Source organism: Gossypium raimondii, chromosome 12, assembly GCF_025698545.1.
Source record: "Gossypium raimondii isolate GPD5lz chromosome 12, ASM2569854v1, whole genome shotgun sequence".
Taxonomy (NCBI): Eukaryota; Viridiplantae; Streptophyta; class Magnoliopsida; order Malvales; family Malvaceae; genus Gossypium; species Gossypium raimondii.
Genome location: NC_068576.1, coordinates 16,227,555 through 16,249,605, shown reverse-complemented (window position 1 = coordinate 16,249,605; position 22,051 = coordinate 16,227,555). Strand labels below are relative to the sequence as shown.

General features: G+C 32.8%; 1 non-coding gene across 1 annotated transcript; it reads left to right on the top strand.

Annotated features, from left to right (window-relative positions):
- The first annotated feature begins 138 nt into the window (after nucleotides 1-138).
- LOC128035753 (small nucleolar RNA R71) lies at nucleotides 139-244 on the top strand. Its single transcript, XR_008192303.1, has one exon. It is a non-coding gene; the product is annotated as a small nucleolar RNA R71 (small nucleolar RNA).
- Nucleotides 245-22,051: the final 21,807 nt, after the last annotated feature.

Below are 22,051 nucleotides of genomic sequence, written 5' to 3'. Positions count from 1 at the left end.
TTGGCAATCCTCTCAATGATTTCATAAGCCTCGTTATAATACTTAGAAAGGAAAGCACCATTAGCAGAAGCGTCCACTACCATCCTCGTGTGAGCATTGAGACCATTATAAAATGTCTCAAGTTGGATGCAATGTGGGATTCCATGATGAGGGCACTTCCGTAATAATCTTTGTACCTTTCCCATGCCTCATAAAAGGACTCATCATCCATTTGTTGGAAAAAAGTGATCTCGTTCCTCAACTTAGCATTCTTGCTAAGCGGGAAATACTTTATGAGGAATCTTTCTGCTAACTCTTGCCATGTGGAAATTGAATTAGGTGGCAATGAGTTTAATCAAGCTCCAGCTCTGTCCCTTAGAGAATATGGGAACAACTTTAGTCATAGCACATCTTCGGGTACTCCGGCTAACTTGAAAGAATCGTTTACCTCCATGAATAGTCTTAAGTGCAGGTGAGGATCTTCAGTAGGTATTCCACTGAATTGGCCCACTGTCTAAAGCATCTAGAACATGACTGGCTTCAACTCGAACTATTGTGCCTCAATTTTAGGTTTCTCAACACCCGAATCACGATCATGAAATATTTGCACGACATATTGTCTTAAAACTCTATCCCTATCATCAGCAATAATGATAGCATTTTGAGTAGGGTTTGCTCAATTTTCTTGATTCAGATTTTCGAACTTCATCTCTTCGATCCTTCTTTGACTTGCTTGACTCCTCCGCTGTTGAAAAGTTCTTTCAATCTCAAGGTCTACGGGGAGTAAATCGATGATTCAATCAATACTCATAAACACCTAAAATAAACACAGAAAAATTAATTAAGTTAAAATTGAACAGAATAATAAACCAAAATGCAAAATTAACAAATTTACAAATAAGGACATTTTAAAATAGTCCCTAGCAACGACGCCAAAAACTTGGAACAATAGAAATTTGCAAGTGTACACAATCACAACAAGTAATAAAGTGACAAGTAAATGTCAAGTTATCGTACCCATAGGGATTATGAAAACAATTATTTATGAATGCAATTTTAAAAAACACTTTGGTGAAGAAAAATATTTTGATAAGAGGAATTGATTAAAAACTAGGATTTTAACTAACTAAAATAAATAAAAGTTCTAATGCACGATTTCAAAAGATGATTTTAATCAAGATGACATAATTGTGTTAGATTAATTACATTTCTTAACTAAGAATTATTAAACTCATGTTCATGTTGTTACGAATAAATTCATCGCAACTCGGTAATTTGCTAACTTATGAACATACTCACCTACCAAAATCCATTTATCTCTTGACTATATCTCTATGTCAATTCAACTGATTAAATAAATTTTAATAAGCAAACGTGTTAATGCACATACATACTTATGAAATCAAAATAATCTCCTGTACATATCTTTATGCAAATTCAAAAGATTAATTCAACTTTCATAAGCACATAAAAGATTATGTGAGGTAACAATGCATTTCTACCTTGAAACAATTTAATCACAATAATCTTGCAAGTTATGCAAGGCTAATGTGTCGTTAGATACCGTTGCTAATTTAACCCTCAGCTACCTTAAATGATTAAGCATGTACTGATTAAGTATTGTGTCAACTAATTACAATTTCAATCCGTTTAAATAATTAATCCATTAGTTACCTTACAATTGTAATGCAAGAGTAACTTAGTCATGGTTTTACTTAATCAAACATCTTACCGAGGCCTATAACATCACAAACACAATTTTAATAACTCAAGTAGCCGAAATGTAATCAACCTAACACGAATTAAATTTCATCCATATTAATTAAATTAAACATATCAACATTACAAATATTCATAGACATGTTCATAACAACAACAATAAAATTAAAAGTGTAAGGAACAAGAATCAAATCCGGTGGCTCCGAGGCTTGACTATATTACTCCACTTCTTCTTCTCCACTTGTTCTTGTTGAACCAAGGCTTCCATGAACACTTGAATGCTACTCAAAATAATGGTTGAATGACTCTTTTTCAAGAGGTGAAATCGACAAGGGAATGGGGAAGAAAATGAAGAATAATGAAGAGAGAAAAAGTGAAAGAAAAGTGAAGAATGAATGGTTTTGAGATGTGTTTGAAGTGAGAAGCCAATGGGGTATTTAAAGGTTGAGATGGATACTAAAAATAGCAAAAATCAGCAGCCAAAGACTCCCCCATGGCTGGCCGCACATGTGGCATGTTGAAGGTTTCAAACATGCTATTTTTAGGTAGGGCAAATCTAGAAAGGCATGAATAGCGAAGGGGTTTCAATGCAAATTAAAGGAGTCTTCAATAGCCATTTTGCAAGCCAAATAATCAGCAAAACAAGCTGATTGGGTCAGCATGTGGGACGGTTTTAGGTTGCCCAGTGCTTGGTTGGATCGGTTTTCTTGGTTCAACTCAACTGGGCCTCCTTTCATAATTCATTAATAATAATTTATTTAACCAAATTAAATTGGTTTAAAAATTAAAATTAATTATATTATGAATTAATATTCATAATTTGGACCATCTTAGGCTGAAAAATTAATTTTCCTTGCTGCTTCAAAATTACTTCTTGGTTTTGTGCTTCTAGTAGTGTGTGCCAAGCCATTTTTCGCTCTTTGTGCAAATCTGTCGAAAATAATCAAAATTAGTCAAAATTTATTATAAAATTAATTAAAATTCAAAATTTTAATAATTTTAATTCAATTTAATTATTTTATAATAATTATATACTTTCCAACAAGAATTTTACCAAAAATGCATGAATTTGAGTTTAAAAAGGGCATGAAAAAGTGTGTATATTTTCGTGTTTCCACCTGTCGCAAATGAAGAAGTGGAGGATGACTATTCATTTGTAAGCTCTTGAAATTTGGGAAGAAGTGGAGGATGATTATGAAATACCTCCACTTGTAGAAAATCCAATAGTGGCACAAATGAAGAATCACAATGAGAAGAAGACGAGGAAGGCTAAAGTAAAGGTGTGCCTATTTTCTGCTATTTTGCAATCGGTTCTCACTAAAATCATGAAATTTGAAACTGGTGAAAAAATCTAAGAGTGTCTTAAAGAAAAATAAGAATGGAATCAAAGGATCAAGAACATGCAAGTGGTGAACTTGATTCAAGATTTTAAAATGAAAAGAATGATAGTCTGAAGCAGTTAAAGACTATGTTGATTAACTACAGACAATTGCAAGTAAGGTGAGATTTCCAAGTAAAGAATTCTCTAGTAAAAAAAATTGTTGAAAAGATTTTAGTTAGACTTCTTAAAAGGTATAAAGCTACAATTTCTTCATTAGATAATTCTAAAGATTTGTCAAGAATTATCGTGGCAGAGCTACTAATTGCTTTGTAGGCTTTAAAACAAAGGAGTCTTATAAAGCAAAAGAATTTTGTAGAAGGACATTTTCAAGTTGGCATACAAATAAATGGAAGTAACAAAAATAGAAAGAAAAATAAAAAGAATATTAAAAATCCTAGCAACAACAACCAAAGAAATAGATCCTATTTGCCTTGTCCCATTGCAAAAACAAAAAAAAAAATCATCCTAAACAAAAATGTTAATGGAGGCTAGATGTGAAATGCAAGGACATGTGGAAACGATTTGTAGAACTTAGTAACGGCAAGAGGGAACTAGTGCAGTAACTAAGCAATACTAGGAGGAGTAATTGTTTATTGCAACATGTTTTGCAAGAAAAAGCACTTTTGAGAGTTGGTTGGTGGATAGCGGTTGTACAAACCACGTGAAAAATGATCAAGATCTTCTTAGGAAACTTGATAAAACAACTATTTCCAAAGTCAAAATTGGAAATGGTCAATATATTCCAGTAAAAGGAAAAGGAGCAATAACCATAAAAAGTTAAATATGTCTAAAGCTCATTTATGATGTTTCATTTGTGCTTCGCACTAAATAAAATTTGTTAAATGTTGGAGAGCTAGTTGAGAAGGGGTTCAAAGTCTCTTTTGTAAACAAATCTTGCTTCATCAGAGATACTGAAGGTAGAGAGCTGTTCAACATAAAAATGAAAGGCAAAAGTTTTTCCTTGAATATAATGGAGGACGAACGAGTTGCCATTTCACAACAAGAGAGTAATAAAGTGTTCTAGCACAAATGGCTTGGGCACTTCCATCATAATTTCATGTTCTATATGAAAAAGAACCAGATTATTGTTGGACTTCCTAACGTAGAAGAAGAGCTTCATGTATGTGTAGCCTGCCAATATGGGAAGAAAAATTGTGACACATTATACCCGACCCAGTTGTTGGATCCAAATATAAAATGTCACATTTCGTTGCCGAAGCAACTCACTTTTCCATTTTTTTTTGAAAAGAAAAAGTAATGGTAAAATTATTTTATATAAACCCATTTTTTTTTCAATTTGGCAGCATTTTTGCCTATTTTACATAAAACCCCTGCAAAAATTTAGATTTCACAATATAATCACATTCAAATCATCTCCCAAATCAATTTCCCACACTTCAATTTCTCAAAAACATACCAGTAAACTAGATTTCTATGCTTTACTATTTCATCAAAAATATTAGTTATAAAGTACTAGCAAAGAAAACATGACGAAAATATTTAAATTAAGTTTACGACATAGCATTATATATACATGCCTAGGTACATGCCATTTATATCAACTATAAATTAAAATTTTCACCAATATTATTTGAGTTGATCTTCGATTCTTTAGATGATGTTGGAACAACCTATCAAATCTAGCTACCTATGCACAAAAAAATAGACAAACCGTACGCTAAGCAATTTTTATGCTCAGTGGTGCTAATATCATATAAATCATAACATAAGTATTGAACATAAATTAAATGATAGAAATAAATTAAAGCATGATTATAAATATTATTAATAACATCACAATAAAAGAAAATTTTAATATTAATAAATTTTAATATTTTGATATTGACAAACCAAATAAAGAAAATAAGTTTTTTTTAATCAAATTCAAAATCGTGTAATTAATTTAATTCACACAATATGGAAATACAAATAAATTCAATTTTTGTTTTTGTTTTTGTTTTTCTTTCAATTTAGACCTCGTACTAAAGTTTACACTCGTAACCAGATACACGAATCTGCCACCTCGAGTTGTTTGGAAATGATGGCTATCAGAGTAGTCAACGACCCTCTACGAATTGGGACTGCCCACGACCCTCTTAGAATTGGGGCTAATAATAATAATAAAATCTGACCAATTTGGCCTTTCCTTCCTCGACCCGCTGGGAATTGGGGAGTTCTAAATCTTCTGATATAAAGACTCTATGGCATGCCAATTATATTTGATTTAGTCTAACATAGTGTAACGGGGTAAAAACCAAGTTTCATGATCTGTTTCAATTGAATTTCATTTTCATATCATTCTCATTTCAATTTCATTTCATGTACAAATCATATATCACCTAATGTAAAATTAGGCTTCCAATTTGAATCATATTAAACATTTTCTTGCTAAATCATCTAAAATTATAATACTCAAATCCAAATCATAACCATGAATTTGTTAATTTATATGAAAAACATAGTATTCATCTCGAAACATAATTTTATAAATATTAACTAAATCATTCAAACTCATCCAAAACTCATAAAAATAAAATAAAATAAATATAACTAGTCATAGTAAACTAGATATTCTAAAGCTTTATGTAATGAAAATAATATATTAGCACAAACCAAAGTTTTAATCGCTTTACTCCTTTTCTTCGTCTTTCTCCTTCAAGATGTTTGCTTCGTTTTTAGCTACAATAAGAGTAATTCAATATGAAACAACATCATTTATTCATTCTAATACTAAAACTAATAAAAACAAACTTAAATATGCATGGTTAATCAAGTTAGCAACTTAAGTTTCCTAGTCCAAAATTCGCATATCTTTCGACTCGATTATCCGTTTTCAATTCCGTCTTTACCAGAGTACTCACTGCTTCAGAAGCTATCATTTAGCACTAATATTACACAAAGTGACCAATGTTCTCTACTTCCCCTTTAACATGACCAAATATACAAAGTATACTTTCCATGCATTTTTATTTCTTTTTCACACTTCAAATAAGTTAGAATTCAGCTTATAATCATTTCTTATCCAAAAATATATCTACTTCACGTAAGTTTTCTAAGCTTTCATCAATGTCTTTTAATGGGAACATTCAAAATACTTGATAAAATCAAAAACTATTGGTAATATATATAAAACAAGCTTCAAAGATTCAAAATCTCAAAAAGATTGAAGAAAAAACCCATACATTATACTTGCATTTGAAGGAAAATAATGGAAGCAAATTTTATTTCTTTCCCCTTTTTTTTGACATGAAAAGAAAGAAAGATGAGATCTTTTTCTCTTTTTATGTATTATAATATTAATTAATAAAATATTATTATTTATTAAAATATTATTACATACAAAAATCATTTAAAAGTCATCATGAAACCATTACTTTTTAAGTAATAGTAAAAGCATCATTAAGTCCTTTCCATCAAAATAAATATAGGATAATTGCATTTTAGTCTCTATACTTTTCTAACTTATTTCATTTAATCCCTAAAATCCATACCAGATTTTCAACTTAACCACATGCTCTTACTAATGATCCTCTGTGTTTTCATGTCTGACAGTTTCCTCTAGAAAAGATCTTAATTTCTTATACTACTATTTATTTATAGATCACTTATTCAAGGACTTCTACCATAAATATTCTTCTTCTCTCTTTTTTCTTAAAAGTGGGGATGTTACAAAAATACTCCATTTTTCAAAAGAATCAACTTTGAAGGCAACACAAAAATAATAATTGGTTCATACAGATGTTAGTGAACCTCAAAAGATACTGTCCTTGAAAGAGAGTAAGTAGTACATTACATTTATTGATGTTTTCACAAGATTTTATTTATTTATTTTCTTACTTACAAATTTGAAGTTGTTGAGTTGTTTTAGAGATCTAAGGATTTGATTGAAAATCAAAGTGAATGTGAATACAAGATCAAGGTTATAAGGTCTGATAATGGAACAAAGTTCACATCTGATAAATTTAACAAATCCTACGAAGACATATGCATTGATCATTAGTTCACTGCACCACACACTTCACAAAAAAAAATGAGGTTATGGAGAGAGAAAAAAATAGAACAATAATGGAGATGACAAGATGCCTTTTGCATGAGTACGGGTTGCTAAAGAATTTCTAGGCTAAAGCTGCAAATACAACAATATTTCAGCTAAACAGATTGCTCACAAAAGCATTGCAAAAGCATACACCATTTAAAGCCTTATGTAGTTATAAATCGATGACAATGAATTCAAAAAATTTTGGTTGTTTATGTTTGTTAGGTGAAAAAAGACAAGTTCGATAATAATTTAGTACCAAGGGTGTAACAACCTGTTTTTCAGTGGTGCTGGAAACAGTGATTTTGAAACCACAAATGTGACTCACAAATTTGTATTTTTTATTATTCAATTCTTACAAGTCAAATATAGTTTACATTGAATTTTGATTTGATAAAATTTTGCTAATTGAGCAAATAGTTAAGAATAAGTGGTTTGTCTTTAAAGTTAAGTAGGTTCAAAAAATGAGGATCGAGAACTCGTTTCTGTAAATCGAGTCTATAAATATTTTTATTAAATATTTGCGGAGTTATTATGTTGGTTTGTGAAGGATTGGTCTGTAACAACCCTAGCCCTTATCCATCATCAGAATAGGGCTACAGAACACTACCGGAATTTTACATCTCACAACGAACAAATATTCAATGTATTCAAAATATAAAATAATTCATAACAAAATTATTCAAACTCAAACATATAGTCCCTTCTACGAGCCCTTGAGGCCCTTAAAACACTTTAAAATGAATCGGGACTATCAAAAACATTTAGAACTTACAGGAAGAAGTTCAAACATTTTATACTGCAGGGGTCACATAGCCGTGTGGCCAAGCCGTGTGACTCACACGACTGAGACACACGCCTGTGTCTCAGGTTGTGTGGACATTTGAACTAGGGACACATAGTTGTGTCCCAACTCGTGTTTATACCTATGTAACTCTCTGACTTGGGTCACACGGCCAAGCCATACACCCGTGTGTCAGGCCATGTACCCTTCGACATGGCCTCACACGCCCGTGTGTCAGGCCGTGTGCTAAGCCATGTAACTGTGTAACTTGCAACACTTTGTAAGCTACAGGGGACACACGGCCGTGTGTCAGACACGGCTGAGACACATGCCCATGTCTTTGGCCGTGTGGACGAAAAGCCATTTCCAAGCCATTTTTCTCACCTAAAGTCTAGCCACTTACACAAACAAATGTACCTATTTTCATGCATTCAAATTGCACCTAACATATGCATATCCAAGCTTGAACATCATAATAATTAATCATAAAACCAATATGCCAAAATGACACCTTAATCTCCATAATTAAACTTGAATAAACACTTGCTAATTTTATTCGTAAATCAATCAACCAAATGAACAACTTAAATTCTACATTTACCAAAATGTTCACATACCGTTCTCATACTTAACAAATACCATTATGACCATTTTCAACATCTATCATCTACCTTAACAAATTGACCAATTGCAAAAAACATTTAAGCCTACCAAAACTAACTATTTAACAACTCAATGCACTATCTAATTCCATACCAAACAAACCTCTCACAGCATACATTAATATTCATCAATTCAACTACCATAATTTAAGTATTTAGATGCCAAAATAAAAACCATTAAATATTACCATACAAACATGATAACATGACATCTATTTCATCACTCAAAATACCATATATACAAGCCAAACATAATGGCTAATTTCATCAAACAAAAATACCTATACATACCATTATAACCATGACTCGAAATCATCAAAGTCTACCAATATAGCTGATGGATAGTGTGATGGATCTTTGACAAGCTTCCAACCCAAACTAGCTTCTAATTATCTAAGAACATCATGAAAATAACAGAAATTAAGCATTTAATGCTTAGTAAGTTCATAATTCATAAACAAAGCTTACCATTTCAATATATAAGCTTAAAAGCAATTAATGAGCTAATCTAACATAGCCTGGCACATGTCTAAGCAACAACAACTATTTAAGTTAGTGATAACCCCATAACTTAGAAAAATTCATTACACAACATAATAGCTTTTATGTACATAAGATATAAGCATTCATACTTTCATGAACATGACTAGGCATATTTTAAGCATCATCAACTCATACATTTTTCATGCTTTCATAGCATTACTTATCAAAATAGTTGTCATTCTTCCCTTTGTATACTCATTGAACCACTAGAATAATATCAGATACGTGGGAATCTCACGCACTGTTTGCTAACATATGTTCGAAACCATTTCTTTCTCTTTTCTCATATAAGTGCTCACTCTAGAGCCACAAATGGGTTTGCTCACACAAGTTGTCGGTTAGAACATAACTACATCGTGGTGCTCATACAAGCTATCAAGTAACTTCAGTACATGCCAGAAACTTAGCCACTGGTAGGACGTTCAAGACCAGCACCCAAAACATGGTAACCCCTAATGAGATGACATTTGTATCTTATATATTCCTAAGGTTCAAACGAGATCTGAAAGTTGTCAAAACTTTGTTAGATATTTCCGTAGAGACGTAATATCATAATACAACATAATATCATTTAAATTGAGCATATTAAAACACTAATTAAATGTACTAACTTACCTCGATTGCAAACGAAAAAATAGAATCAACTAATCTAACACTTTTTTCCTTTCCCCGATCTAAACCCGTACGATGCTTTTCTTGATCTAAATAATCAAATTCAAATCATTCAAACATCATTCTAGTCAATTCTATCCAAAAATAATATTTTGGAAAAATTACACTTTTGCCCCTATAATTTTGAATTCATTACAATTTAGTCCCTAAGCTTATAAAATGAAATTCATACAAATTTAATGCCAACCCACTATATTCAAATTTCACTTAAGTCCTTAGTAGCTCATATTTTTCATTAATATCATAATTTCACCATGCGTATTTTTTATTTTTCAATTTAATCCCTAATTAAAAAATTCATTAAAATCACTTAACAAAAGTTGTGTAACTAACAACAATCATTCATTTTCTTCCATCAAACATCACAAACAATACATATACATTCATGGTAAAACCCTAGAATTTTATCAATTTTGCAAATTAGTCCTCGGGCTAGCTAGACTATGCTACAATGACCTCAAAAACATAAAAATCATTAAAAACGGGTCAAAATTGCACTTACATGCACAAGAAAAGAGATGGTCAAATGTTTGAACTTGGTTATGGCTTCCGTAAGCTCTAATTTCGGTAATGAAGAAGAAGGAAAGATGATATCTTTCTTTTACCTATTTTATTTTATGTTTATTTTTTTTCAGTTTACCAAATTAACCTTAAACATTAACCTTAAAAATCAATTAAAAGATGTCCATCTATGTCCACTATTAATGTTAATGGTCTAATTACCATTTAAGGCCACTCACATTCAAAATTCATAGCAATTTGACACTTTTTACTTATAGAACTCTAATTTTTCACCTAATGCAATTTAGTCTTTTTTTATCAAATTAAACATGCAAACGATAAAGTTTCTTAACAAAATTTCTATACGACATTACGAACAAACTGCAAACATTAAAATAATAATAAAATAAATATTTACATTTCAGATCTGTGGTCTTAAAATTACTGTTCCGATTTCATTAAAAACGGGTTATTACAACTCTCCCCTTAAAGGAATTTTCGTCCCTGAAAATCTTACCAGAAAAGAGGTTCGGATATTGCTTTCTCATAGCTTCTTCCGGTTCTCAGGTGGCTTCCTCTATATCGTGATGTTGCCAAAGAACCTTTACTAAAGCTATGTTCTTATTTCTCAATGCTTTAATCCCTCGAGCTAAAATTTTGATCGGTTCTTCGCTGTACGACATATCATGTTGAATCTCGACATTTGCTAGTGAGATAACATGCGAAGGGTCTGATCGATACTTACCACCATAACATTGAAACATGAAACACATTATGAATATTTTCTAACTTCGATGGCAAGGCTAATCGATACTTTATTGGTCGGTTCTTTCAATAATCTCATACGACCCGATAAATCGCAGACTTAGCTTTCCTTTGCGACCAAAACGAAGAATTTTCTTCCAGGGCGATACTTTCAGGAACATTCTATCACCGATTTGAAATTCAATGTCTTTTCTTTCAAGATCCGCATATGATTTTTGTCGATCCGAAGCTACTTTTAGAGTATCACGAATTACTTTTACTTTTTCTTTAGTCTCTCGAATCAAATCAACCCTGTGAATCTTTTTCTCACTGACCTCAGTCAAATATAACAGAGTTTGGCATTTACGACCATACAAAGCTTCATATGGTGCCATTTTTATATTCGATGATAATTGTTATTATACGCAAACTCAACTAACGGTAAATATTTCTCCCAGTTGCCTTCAAACTCTAACAGACAACAACGAAGCATATCCTCGAGTATATGAATTACTCGCTCAGAGTGACCATCTGTCTATGGATGAAATGCAGTACAGAAATGTAACTGTGCACCTAGAGCCTCTTATATCTTGCTCCAAAATCGTGATGTAAACCATGGATCTCTATCCAAAATAATAGAAACTGGCACCTCGTGTAATCTGACAATCTCATAAACATAAAGCTCAGCTAATCTCTTAACGGAATAATCTATATGTACGGGAATAAAATGTGTAGACTTTATCAAATGATCAACGACAACCCAGATTGCATGTTTCTTTCTCGGAGACAAGGGTAATCCTAATACAAAGTCCATCGTAACACGCTTCTATTTCCATTTCGGTATCATCATTGGTTGTAACAAACCAGAAGGTACTTGATGTTCAGCTTTAACTTGCTGACATACCAAACATCTTAATATAAAGTCAGAAATCTCTCATTTTATACCCAGCCACCAGTACATTGTTTTCAAATCATTGTACATTTTAGTGATACCAGGATGAACAGACAAGCTAGCACTCTGAGCTTCATGCAAAAGTTTCTGAATTAACTCTAAATTCCTCAGTACGCAAACTCTGCCTCTAAAAAGTAACCATCGGACCCAATCTGAAAATCTGAATCAGGAGTCGACTCAATCAATCTCCATCTAACTAATAACACATCATCACATTTCTTAGCCTCACAAATCTATCGTAAAAACAACAATTTAGCTTTCAATTCAGCTAGAATCAAATCATTATTAGACAACATCAATTACGTATTCAACGCTCGCAAGCCAAATAGAGACTTTCTACTCGGAGCATCACCAACTACATTCGCTTTACCAAGATGATAATCAATAATTAGATCGTAATCTTTCAATAACTCGAGCAACCTACGTTGTCTTAGATTCAAATCTTTCAGTGGAATTAGATACTTCAAACTTTTATGATTTGTAAAAAAGTGACATTTTTCGCCATACAAATGGTGTCGCCAAATTTTTAATGCGAATACAATAGCTGCCAGTTCTAAATTGTGCTTCGAATAATTCTTTTCATGCGGCTTTAATTGTTTAGAAGCATAAGCTATCACTTTGCATTCCTACATCAAAACATAACCTAAACCATTTAAAGATGCATCACTGAAAATCACAAATTCTTTACCCGATTCAAGCTGAACTAACACTAGTGCCTCGGTTAGCAATGCTTTCAACTGATTGAAACTTTGCTGGCACCTCTCAGACCACTCGAATTTCACATCCTTTTGTAGTAATCTCGTCATCGGTGTAGAAATCATAGAGAATCCCTTGACGAATGTCTTGTAGTACTCGGCTAAACCCAAAAAACTTATAACCTCAAATACATTTTTCGGAGGTTTTCAATCAACAATAGCTGAAATTTTGCTCGGATCAACTCTGATGCCCTTTGACTGACACAATATTCCCCAGAAAACTTACTTTCCATAGCTAAAATTCAGATTTGCTAAATTTGGCAAACAATCGTTTTTCACGCAGGGTTTTTAATACAATTCTCAAATGCTCGGCATGCTTAGACTCATCTCAATAGTAAATCAAAATATCATCAAAGAAAACTACAACAAAACGGTCTAGATACGATCTAAAAATTATATTCATCAAATACATAAATACTGCAACTGCATTAGTTAAACCAAACGGCATCACAAGAAATTTATAATGTCTGTACCTGGTCCTGAATAAAATTTTTGGCACATCTGAATCTTTAACTCGCAGCTGATAATAACCAGAACGTAGATCAATCTTTGAGAATACCGTTGCACCTTTTAGCTGATGAAATAAGTTATCAATTCGCGGCAATGGATACTTACTCTTGATCGTAACTTTGTTGAGATAACGGTAGTCAATACATAATCTCATTGATCTGTCCTTTTTCTTAACAAACAGAACAGGTGCACCCAAAGGTGAAAAACTAGGTTGAACAAAACCTCTATCTTTCAACTCTTGTAACTGCGCTTTCAACTCTTTCAACTTAGTGAGAGCCATTCTATAGGGAGCTATTGATATCAATGATGTTCCTGGTACTAACTCAATGGCAAACTCAACCTTTCTAATTGGCAGTAACCCGGGTAACTCTTTTGAAAACACGTCTGGATACTCACAAACCATTGGAACTAATTCAAGCTTCAATTCAAAAACTCTAGAAACCAGTACATATGCAAGGTACGCATCACAACCTTTTTTTCAAGTGTCTCTGTGCTGACAAAACAAAAATAACCATACGCAACACACTCAAATTATCTAATTCAATCAGAAACTTTTCACCGTTCTGACATTTTAATACAATAAGATTTCGTCTGCAACTCAGCATCATGCATAGTCAACCAATCCATGCCCAAAATCACATCAAACTCATCAAATGGCAATAGCATCAAATTAGTTGGAAAGTTATAACCTTGAATCATCAAAGGACAGTTCTTGCAAACCTTATCAACTAGCACATACTGAGCTAGGGGGTTCGATACTTTAACCACGAATTCAGTGGACTCAACAGGTAAACTCTTACTTGACACTAGATTCATGCATACATACGAATGGATTGATCCCGGATAAATCAAAGCAATAACATTAGTGTCAAAGATAGAAAAAATACCAGTAATAACATTTGGAGTAGAAGCTTCCTCTCGCACACGGATCGCATAGGCTCTAGCTGGTGCTCGTGCCTCGGACTTCACAATAGATTCCTTAGTCGCATTATGGCTATTATCCATATTTCTAGGGTTTCTCGGTGGTCTCTCTCTCGCAGCTGTATTACTCGATCGAACAGTCTAAATATTTTCTTTTTCAGACAACTTAGGGCAATCCCAAATAAAGTGTCCATGCGAACCATATCTGAAATAGGTTTCATCTTTCATCCGGTACTCACTAAAGTGTCGTCGTCCACATCACTAACAATCGGGCTTGTTGGCTTTAACACTACCAACACTCGCTACTGACGTGGCTTGAGCTTTAAAACTCGCATGTGGTTTACCTCGATCTCTACTAGAATATCCCACTGAAGCAGTCGAACAGTTATAATGTTCTTTTGATATCTTCGACGATGACTGATACGACTTCCCAGTTGATCTCTTTCTTCAGTCTCTAGCTTAAAAATCTTCTTTTCTTTTCTCTTTACTAAGCTCTTCGGCTTTATGTGCTCTATCAACTAAAACAAAAAAAATTCAGCTCAAGAATCCCGACTTGAAGCTTTATATCCTCATTTAACCCGTCTTCGAACTGTTTACACATAGCAACCTCGGTTGGAATACATTCTCGGGCATACTTGCCCAACCTAATGAATTCTTTTTCATACTCAGATACCGACATACGGTCTTGCTTAAGTTCAAGGTACTCTTTGCGTTTCTGATCAAGAAACCTTTGGCTTATATTTTTCTTTCTAAACTCAGATTGGAAGAATTCCCAATCTATACGGATTCTCGGCACAACAGAAACCAAAGTATTCCACCATTGGTGAGTTGAGTCATTCAATGGAGATATGGCACATTTAACACATTAAACTGGTGAACAAGATTGCTCATCAAAAACTCTGATCGTGTTTTCTTACCAGAATTCTACTCTCTCAAGATCATCTTCAACTATAGCTCTGAATTTTTCGGCCCCATATTTGCAGATTTTATCAACAGGCGGTTTATTCACATGTAAAGGTTCCAAACCTTGAGGAATAACGGGGACTGGTTGGGGAATAGGTAGGGGTGGAGATCGTTGACCAGCCGGATTCGTTTGAACAAACTCAGTAAACCACTCGCTCATCATCTGAAAGAAGGCTTCCTTAGCTTCTCAACCTTGAGCCTCAGATACGGGCCTTGAGCCACTCGACGCTGCTTCATGAACAGAGGCTTGCGCGTTACTTTCTATTTCATCAGAGTTGGCTCGGTTGGAATCCAGTACATCTCACAATGAACAAATCTTCAATGTATTCAAAATATAACATCACTCATAAAAAAATTATTCAAACTCAAACAAATAGTCCCTTATACAAGCCCTCAAGGCCCTAAAAACACTTAAAAACCAAACCGGGACTAAATCACAAACGCACCTGACTAAGACACACGCCCGTGTCTCAAGCTGTGTGGACATTCGAAGTAGGGACACATAGTCGTGTCCCAACCCGTGTTTGTGCCTATGTAACTCTCTCACTTGGGTCACACGTCCAAGCCATACACCCGTGTGTCAGGCCATGTACCCTTCGAAATGGCCTCACACGCCCGTGTGCTAGGCCGTATGCTAAGTCGTGTAGCCGGCTGACCTGCAACCCTTTGTAACCTACAAGGGACACACAGCCGTGTTGCATGGCCGTGTGTCACACACGGCTGAGACACACGTCCATGTCTTTGGCCGTGTGGACGAAAACTAGGCCATTTCCAAGCTATTTTCTCACCCAAAGTCTAGCCACTTACACAAACCAAATGTACCTATTTTCATGCATTCAAATTGCACCTAACATATTCATATTCATATTCAAGCTTGAACATCATAAAAATTAATTATACAACCAATATGCCAAAATGGCACCTCAATCTCAACAATCAAACTGATTTAAACACTTTGTAAATTTATTCATAAATTAATCAACCAAATGAGCAACTTAAATACTACATTTACCATAATGTTTACAAGCCATTCTTATACTTAACAAATACCATTATGACCATTTTCCACATCTATCATCTACCTTAACAAATTGACCAATTGCCAAAAACATTCAAGGCTACCAAAACTAGTCATTTAACAACTCAATGCACTATCTAATTCCATACCAAACCAATATCTCATAGCATACCTTAATATTCATCAATTCAACTACCATAATTTAAGTACTTAAATGCCAAAATAACAACCATTAAATATTACCATACAAACATGATAACATGACATCTATTTCATCACTCAAAATACCATATATACAAGCCAAACATAATGAAAAATTTCATCAAATAAAAACACCTATACATTCCATTATAACCATGACTCAAAATCATCAAAATCTACCGATATAGTCGATGGATAGTGTGATGGATCTTCGACAAGCTTCCAACCCAAGCGAGCTTTTGATTATATAATAACATCATAAAAATAACACAAAGTAAGCATTTAATACTTAGTAAGTTCATAATTCATAAACAAAGCTTACCATTTCAATATATAAGCTTAAAAGCAATTAATGAGCTAATCCAACATAGCTTGGCACAAGTCTAAGCAACAACAACCATTCAAGTTAGTGATAACCCCATAACTTAGCATATTCATTACATAACATCATAACTTTTATGTACATAACATATAAGCATTCATACTTTCATGAACATGGCTAGGCATATTTTAAGCATCATCAACTCATACATTTTTCATGCTTTCATAGCATTACTTATCGAAATATCTGTCGTCCTTCCCTTTGTATACCCTTTGGACCACTAGAATAATATCAAATACGCGAGAATCTCACACACTGTGTGCTAACATATGGTTAAAACCATTTCTTTCTCTTTTCTCATATAGATGCTCTCTCTCAAGCTATAAATGGGTTTGCTCACACAAGTTGTCGGGTGGAACGTAGCTACACAGTGATGCTTACACAAGCTGTCAAGTAACCACAACACATACCGAGAACTCAGCCACTGGTAGGACGTTCAAGACCAACACCCGAAACACAATAACCCCTAATGACATTTCATTTGTATCCTATATATTCCTAAGGTTCAAACAGGATCCGAAAGTCATCGAAACTTTGTTGGATATTTCCCTAGAGACGTAATATCATAATATAACATAATATCATTTAAATTGAGCATATTAAAATGCTAATTAAATGTATGAACTTACCTCGATTGCAAACAAAGAAATACGATCAACTAATTTGACACTTTTCTCTTTCCTCGATCTAAATCTGTATGATGTTTTTCGTGATCTAAATAACCAAATTCAACTCATTCAAACATCATTCTATTCAATTCTATCCAAAAATCATATTTTGGAAAAATTACACTTTTTCCCTTATAATTTTGAATTCATTACAGTTTAGTCCCTAAGCTTATAAAATGAAATTCATACAAATTTAATGCCAACCCACTATAGCCAAATTTCACTTCAGTCCTTAGTAGATCATATTTTTTATTAATTTCACTATTTTGCCATGAATATTTTCTATTTTTCAATTTAATCCCTAATTGACAAATTCATCAAAAATCACTTAACAAAAGTTGTGTAACTAACAACAACCATTCATTTTCTTCCATCAAACATCATAAGCAATAATATACATTCATGGTAAAACCTTAAACTTTTAATAGTTTTGCAAATTAGTACCCGGGTAGCTAGACTAAGCTACAATGACCTCAAAAACATAAAAATCATTAAAAACGGGACAAAAATGCACTTACATGCACAAGAAGAGAGATGGCCAAAAAATTGAACTTGGTTATGGCTTCCTTAAGCCCTAATTTCAGCAATGAAGAAGAAAGAAAGATGATATCTTTCTTTTACCTATTTTTTTTATGTTTATTTTTTTCAATTTAACAAATTAACCTTATACATTGACCTTAAAAACCACTTAAAATATGTCCATCTATGTCCACTATTAATGTTAATGGTCTAGTTACTATTTAAGGCCACTCACATTCAAAATTCATAGCAATTTGACACTTTTTACTTATAGAAATCTAATTTTTCACCTAATAAAATTAGTCCTTTTATCAAATTAAACATGCAAATAATAAAATTTCTTAACGAAATTTCTATACGACATTACTAACATATTGTAAACATTAAAATAATAATAAAATAAATATTTTCACATCAAATTTGTGGTCCCGAAGCTACTGTTCCATTTTCACTGAAAATGAGTTGTTACATGGTCCGAAAATTTTAACGTTTAGATAATTAATTAAAGAAAAATGACTAAATTGTAATAAGCGTAAAACTTAATCACTGTTGAATTTTATGTATTAAATGGCTTAATTACTAAATGAGGGAGGACTTATATTGTATTTAGACCATAATAAGTTTAGATGGAGAGTTTTGGTTTTATAATTAGTTATAATGCATGTTTTATTAAAGGATAAAATTGTAAATAAGTAAATAAAACTTAAAAAAATAAAAATAAAAGTATCATCATCTTCCTAAAGACTTTGGCCACCAAAAGGTGAAAGGGGAAGAACACCATGGTTAGGTTGAACATTCGACCAAGCTTGTTGTGCATGTAAGTGAATTTTCCTCCCGTTTCTTGTAAATTTTATGTTTTTGAAATCGTTGAAGCTTAGTCTAGCTAACCCAAGGACTATTTCGTAAAACTGTTAAAGATTTTGGGATTTTCCATTTATGAATTTTAGATGTTTTTGAAGTTACCTGGAAGATTTGTAAACTTAGTTGTTGTTTTTGACTATTTTGTAAAGGAAATTTTTATATTTTTAAACCTAAGGACTAATATGAAATTTTGTAAAATCTAGCCTCTTAAATTGTAATTTTTGAATGTTCAAGGGCTGTTGAGGGGTGTTGTTTTGCTCGGTTTTGAATATTAGGGGAGAAATGTCTGAATTTTAATAGTTTCGATTTTATGGACTAAATTGACTAGTGTAAAACTTCAAGAAAAACTATAAAATGAAAAATAAAGGTTTCATGCATTGAAATGAGTTTGATAATGTATTTGAATTCGATAAATTGATTTTAATCATTATATAAATCAAGAACTGAATCATACGGAGGATAACTGGGGAAAAGGAAAAATCGCAGATTACTCCCTACAAATCAACCAATAGCATATTCTAAGTAAGTTCATACTATAGATGAATATATATGTGTATATATATTTATGACTTGTGATATTATGATTTGGTTAAATTGTGTTCAAGTTGAATTTAGATATTAATTTGGAATTATAAAATGCTTACGATTAAGTACAGGTGAGGAATGATTATTCGGTAGTTGGTAAATCATATGGTTAATTGATATTGAAATGAACGTAATTTATTTATAGCATGTGTACGGATATTGTGAAAGTGCATGTAATTTATAATGTTACAAATTCTATTAAATGCCTTTTTGAACATAGTAAACAATTGGATACGATTGGAATGCCAATAGGGTTAGAACGTGCGCTTGTACAAGTTTGCACTCCTGTGCCTCTCTTTTCATTTTGATGCTCTCTGGTGTGCTTTGGGGAAATTTGTGTATTCAAGTCTTCTTGCTATACTTCATCGAGCTATGAAAATTAGGATTAATCTCAAAATGACTTGTTATTTTCAATGATTATCCATTAAAAGGTTTGTATTAAAGTAATAACATGTTTGAACATTTTATTTGGTATTGATAAAATGAAATGTCTATAAGATGTATATGAAGGTTTTGGTTAAACCATTAATGAGTATGAATTCTTTGAGGAACTAATCCTGTACTAATCGTATGAATTCTCATACATGACTGTCAGGTTAAATTAATCTAAGCTATATTAATTTTTACATTGTTAATTGAGGTAAGTTGATTCGAATTTCATCTATGAACTTACTAAGATATTTAAGCTTACTCTCTTTGTTCTTATTTTTTGTAGTTAACGTTTTGCGAAACTGGTCAGACGGATGACCTTCAAGGCTTACACTATCAAGCTTCTGTTTCAATATCTTTTAATTTTGTTATTTCAATTTGTGGTATGTATATAGGGTTTTAGAGTTATTAAATTTGAAGTTCTTGTTGAATTTACAAGCTTCGTTAAGGTTGTATATAAAGTTAAGTTTGTGTTTCATGATTAAGCTTGTGATGAATGTGATGTAGCTAGATGAAATATCATGTTGACCCTATTTAGTGATATGGTGTTTTGTGCAATGTGAATGGTAAGCATGACTTGGTATTTGGTGTTTTGGTATTGTAAATGGTTTTGGTGTCTTAGTTGGAGAATAGATGTGGAAATGGTCATTTATATTTTTGGTAGCTTATAATTTAGGAATGAGTATGTTGACCTTTGGAATGTTGGTATAAATGGAAGATTTTGGCTTATATTATTTGAGACATAATAAGACTAACATGTTGATTATATCTTTAGTTTGAATGTTTGAAGTTAAAGTTTGAATTGAGGTGCCAAATAGGGCATATTGGTTACGAACTTAGGTTGATTGTGAATTGGTATATTTGGACATATTTTGCCACATTTGGATTAGGTCTGAATATTGGTTAATGCATGGCTTGGAACCTAAGAAAGGGTGTGTGAAATGGCTTGTGTTTGAAGGTGTTTTTGGGTACATATGGCTTGTGACACGATCTTTTAGACGGTCGTGTGCCCTACACGATCATATGATACGGCCGTGTGGTTCTTTAATTTTTGGTGCAAGATTGTTCGCACAGTTTCAGAGAGTTACACAGCTTGACGACACAGTCGTGTGACCTTATATTTGAATTGTACAAGGTCTAAGAACACAGACGTGTGGAATAGCCACACGACCAAGCTTGGGGTCACACGAGTTGGTCTTTTTCACACAGCCGTGTGACACCTGTTTACATATTTTACTTAATTTTTTGTAAAAGTTTCAATTTAACCCAAATTTGATCCTAGTTTGTTTTAAATGTTCTATAAGCCCGATTTAGGTCCTAAATTTATTGATTGGCATGAAAATGATTGATACTGACTTGTTTGATCGTTATTAAATGTTTTTATGAAACTTGTTCAAAGTTTATTGTCATAACACCTTATCGCTCAGGTCGAGCGATCAAACCAGGTATAGAGTGTTACAAAGGGTCTATATTGGATATAACAACACGTCAAAAGCTTACAAGATCTACTTACCAAACACTAATAAAATTTTGGTAAGCAAAGATGTCAAGTTTTTGAAAATAAAGAAGTGGAGCTAGGATGTGTCACGTCAATAGTATTTTGATGAAGACATTAATGGTCTTCCAATTAAAGGCACAAGGACACTTTTTGGTATTTATCATAGGTGTAATATAGCTATTTTGAAGCAGTCGATTTTGTGACAGCTGCTGAACATAAAAAATTGAGGGATGCAATGCAAGAGGAGCGAAATATGATTGAGAAAAATGACACTTGAGAGCTAGTAGATACACCTTTAGACCTTCACACAAGAAACTTATCATCGCTACATGGGTTTATAGAACCAAATTCAACCTTGACAGTTTTTGTAACATCCCGATTTCAGGCCTAGTCAAAACAGTGGTTTCGGGACCACATATCCGATGAGGAAAAAAATTTATGTTATTATATTTTTATAGTCTACAATTTCACGGAATGATTTTGTGAAAATTTCATCAAAAATTTCGACGTTTGGGAACTCAATTTAGTCAAAAGGACTAAATTGTAAAAAGAGCAAAAGTTGATTTTAAGTGAAGGGTATTTTAGTCATTTAGTAATAAAAAATAATTAAAAAGGCGGAAAGATGGCAAAATATGCTCATCTTCTTCATTTGGCTGAATTTAGCAAGGGGGAAGTCATAGTTAGGGTTTTCAAGCTTCCAAGCTCCATAGTAAGTGATCCCAAGCCTCGTTTTTAATGTTCTTTACGTTTTTAGAGTCTCGGTAACTT